Genomic DNA, 4,586 nt, shown 5'->3' on the forward strand with positions numbered 1-4,586 from the left:
ACCAGACTTACCTAGTTAAATCACTAGCGACATAACAGGTGCTAGCTGACAATTATCCAGAGACTCACATTGTGTTTATCTTTAGGTAGCTCTGAGAGAGATGAGAACATTGTCGCTGTGCTATAGGAAAGCACCAGGATGTTGATTTGACTGGAACCCACACTATACCCCCCCCCTTGGTCCTAGACCCGGAAGCTTCCTGCCACCCCACCCAGACAACAGTGAACTGTACAGGAAGGGAGTCTCAGACAGGAAGTGATGTCGGAACACATGTGCACTTTTATTGGGAGTTTAGTCAGTGTACAAGTTGCCCCCCCCACTGGTCCCTCTGGCACCCTTAATCACCTCTGACCCCCCAGCAGAGGTCACACTCGGGTTCATTTGCATAAACAAAAACAAAACAAAAAATTACCAGGACCAAGACTTAAGGCTGCAAGTACAAAAAAAAAAACCCAGACACTGTGACATAATTTACATACAAGCCCCATGTTACAGAACACTGTGGCAGAGAGCCGGCAGCCTTCACAGAGGCAAATACCTGTTCTGAAAAGTTTAACAAAACAATTGGAATGACTCGAAAAAGAAACAGAATGTACATGTTTTTAAAGTCCTCAGCTGCATGATAGAATCTCAGGGTCCTTTACATTTTTTTGTTTTTGTTTTTAACTCTTTAAAAACCTTTAATCCATTGTGTCACCGTTCCAGTTTTGTGTGTATATATTTTTTGTTTTCACAGATCCTGAGTCAAAGAAAAAGCGCCAAAATAGAAGCCATGCCAATGAGACTGAGAAGCTGGGTCTGGGCTCACTCCGCGGCCCCCTCTCTCTCTCTGGGTGGTGTGTCTGGTGGCAGAGCTGAAGTGGTAAGTCGGGTGGCTGGGTCGGTCGTTTGGGATGGGTACAGTCTGTTTAGAAGCATTTACGGTGGACGATGGAGGGACCAGACTCGTCGTACTCCTGCTTGCTGATCCACATCTGCTGGAAGGTGGAGAGAGAAGCCAAGATGGAGCCTCCGATCCAGACGGAGTATTTACGCTCTGGAGGGGCGATGATCTGGAGAGGAGAGAGGGTTACATTAACATGGGTCTGACTGCAGTACTAACATCCGGCCACATGGTGGCAGCAGCATGGGTTAGACTGAGTATTAACATCTGACCACACAGTGGGGTTAAATTAACATGGGTCTGACTGCAGTTAACATCTACACAGTGGGGTTAAATTAACATGGGTTAGACTGCAGTACTAACATCTGACCACATGGTGGCAGCAGAGAGTTAAACTAAAGGTAGGGGACAGGACTTCAGATCAGTCTACTGGATACTAAGTTAAGCATTGTATTGCTGTTTAAAGGTCTGAAGCGGTTGATTTTTACAGTGTTAGACTAATGTAATAACGGTGTATTAGTGATCTTTATAAGGGACTGTTAACTAAGCCTAATAGTAGTGAGAACAGGTATACTGGTGTTGCCAGGCCATCCGATTAGATGACTGGTATTTAGTCCTAGTTGGTAGTTCTTGTGTAGCCTTCATAAAGGGACATGACAGTGGACTGTAGTGATTCTCACCTTGATCTTCATGGTTGAGGGGGCCAGAGAGGTGATCTCCTTCTGCATCCTGTCAGCGATGCCGGGGATACATGGTGGTTCCTCCGGACAGCACCGTGTTGGCGTACAGGTCCTTACGGATGTCCACGTCACACTTCATGATGGAGTTGTAGGTGGTCTCGTGGATACCGCAAGACTCCATACCTGGAGAGAGAGAGAGACAAAATGGCCGTCGTTACGCTGCTCACAAGACTGCTGCCGGCTGGCGACGACACATCTGACCTCTAGCGACGATTCTGAGTGTTTAGTTGAAACTCACCGAGGAAGGAGGGCTGGAAGAGGGCCTCTGGGCAGCGGAACCTCTCGTTGCCGATGGTGATGACCTGTCCGTCAGGCAGCTCGTAGCTCTTCTCCAGAGAGGAAGAGGAGGCAGCGGTGCCCATCTCCTGCTCAAAGTCCAGCGCCACGTAGCACAGCTTCTCCTTGATGTCTCGTACGATTTCCCTCTCGGCCGTGGTGGTGAAGCTGTAGCCGCGCTCCGTCAGGATCTTCATCAGGTAGTCTGTGAGGTCGCGGCCGGCCAGATCCAGACGCAGGATGGCGTGGGGCAGAGCGTAGCCCTCGTAGATGGGTACTGTGTGGGTCACGCCGTCACCGGAGTCCATGACGATACCGGTGGTACGGCCGGAGGCGTACAGGGACAACACGGCCTGGATGGCCACGTACATGGCAGGGGTGTTGAAGGTCTCAAACATGATCTGGAGGGGAGAGAAGAGCGGGATGAGTCACGGTGCTGGAGGACTACAGTAGAGAGGGATGAGTCACGGTGCTGGAGGACTACAGTAGAGAGGGATGAGTCACAAGGTGCTATGAGGACCACAGTAGAGAGGGATGAGTGTCAAGGTGCTAGAGGACCAGAGTAGAGGGGGATGAGGACCAGAGTAGAGGGGGATGAGGACCAGAGTAGAGGGGATGAGGACCAGAGTAGAGGGGATGAGGACCAGAGTAGAGGGGATGAGGACCAGAGTAGAGGGGGATGAGGACCAGAGTAGAGGGGGATGAGGACCAGAGTAGAGGGGATGAGGACCAGAGTAGAGGGGATGAGGACCAGAGTAGAGGGGGATGAGGACCAGAGTAGAGGGGGATGAGTGTCAAGGTTCGAGATCAGTCAGAGGAACATGCGCTAGTGAGTCGAGGAGTAAAGTTAGTGAAGAACCCGTTCAGAAACACAGCAGTCAACCCCACTGCAGGTCGAAACAGACCCCCTGTAAGCGCGGTGTTGCTATGGTAACTCAGCCAGCAGAGGGCCAGTCTTATTGTTAGAATGAATGCAATCATTAAAGTGCCGTCACTATCTCTACACGCCATAACAGGCATCATTAAGGCCAGCAAGGTGCAGAACACAGAAAGGAGGAAAGACCTGGAGCTTCTAGAGAGATGAGACAAATCAGCTTTCAGAAGAGACGGCCTGGAGGAGAGGGAAGAGGAGCGTGAGGAAAGACAAGGCAGAACCGAAGAGCAGAAGGAACCGTAGAGGTGAGTTGACACATACCTGGGTCATCTTCTCCCTGTTGGCTTTGGGGTTGAGGGGGGCCTCTGTGAGCAGGACGGGGTGCTCCTCTGGAGCCACTCTCAGCTCGTTGTAGAAGGTGTGATGCCAGATCTTCTCCATGTCGTCCCAGTTGGTGACGATGCCGTGCTCGATGGGGTACTTCAGAGTCAGGATACCCCTCTTGCTCTGAGCCTCGTCTCCCACGTAGCTGTCCTTCTGGCCCATCCCAACCATCACTCCCTGAAAACAGGACAGGGTTAGTATATACAGACGCTAGCTAGGACACGGCTAGCATACCAACTACTGGATTGGATGGGGTTAGTATATACAGACGCTAGCTAGGACACGGCTAGCATACCAACTACTGGATTGGACGGGGTTAGTATATACAGACGCTAGCTAGGAAACGGCTAGCATACCAACTACTGGATTGGACGGGGTTAGTATATACAGACGCTAGCTAACGGCTAGCATACCAACTACTGGATTGGATGGGGTTAGTATATACAGACGCTAGCTAGGACACGGCTAGCATACCAACTACTGGATTGGATGGGGTTAGTATATACAGACGCTAGCTAGGAAACGGCTAGCATACCAACTACTGGATTGGATGGGGTTAGTATATACAGACGCTAGCTAGGAAACGGCTAGCATACCAACTACTGGATTGGATGGGGTTAGTGTGTGTGATTAATATATATATAGTTTGCAGTGTCCTCAATATTAAGTCTGACTGCATTGAGGTGCAGAAGGCTAGTTGTATGTAGCCACTTCTCAGGGATGTGATCTATGGGATGTTCATCTCTATTCTAGTCACTAGGCCTCAAATTAATAATAAACAGACAAATCAAACTAGAACCATATGTAATTTTCAGTTCAAAATGTCCCAAAGCCAATCATATGAGATTAGTTTACATTTAGGCATTAGCAATAACAGGTCCATTTCGGGTCCATTTCCGGGTCAAAAACCACTTGTTCCTCACCTGATGCCTGGGACGCCCGACGATGGGGAAGACAGCCGAGGCGCGTCATCTCCGGCGAATCCGGCTTTGCACATACCGGATCCGTTGTCAACAACCAGTGCGGCGATTTCATCTTCCATTTTGAACTGCAAAAAAAAAAAAAAAAAAAAAGTATGTAAAAAATACAAACAAAGGCTACAAAGACAGACGTTTGAGAAGAGGGTAAAAAAAAAAACTGCGTTACCCCTCAACACTTCCGCACAGCGCCACCCTTAAAGAAACACTTCCGTATAAGAGCCCTGTGACGACATGACGCAACACGTCCTGCCTTCCTGGCAGGTTGTAATGACGCGTTCTGACCGCTAGGTGGACACCGCACTGCGCCCTCCAGACAAAGGAGAGTGGCGCTGCGTTCTTTCGATATTACCATATAAGGACATGTTTTGGGATTCTCAGCAGCCCTTTTTGGCGGTTCACAACCAGAGAATACGAACGGTTTTTTAAACAAACCCGGATGTGACCACTCC

The 4,586-nt window shown here is 49.5% G+C and overlaps 1 pseudogene across 1 annotated transcript; it reads right to left on the bottom strand.

Moving 5' to 3' along the window:
* Nucleotides 1-370: 370 nt before the first annotated feature.
* On the bottom strand, nucleotides 371-4,205 carry LOC124018123 (annotated as a pseudogene). Its single transcript, XR_006835575.1, has 5 exons — nucleotides 4,081-4,205; nucleotides 3,095-3,334; nucleotides 1,862-2,300; nucleotides 1,564-1,746; nucleotides 371-1,052 (listed from the first exon to the last, which is right to left on the bottom strand). The product of XR_006835575.1 is annotated as an actin, cytoplasmic 1-like (transcript).
* Between the last annotated feature and the right edge of the window lie 381 nt (nucleotides 4,206-4,586).

This window comes from Oncorhynchus gorbuscha, unplaced genomic scaffold (genome assembly GCF_021184085.1).
Source record: "Oncorhynchus gorbuscha isolate QuinsamMale2020 ecotype Even-year unplaced genomic scaffold, OgorEven_v1.0 Un_scaffold_396, whole genome shotgun sequence".
NCBI lineage: Eukaryota > Metazoa > Chordata > Actinopteri > Salmoniformes > Salmonidae > Oncorhynchus > Oncorhynchus gorbuscha.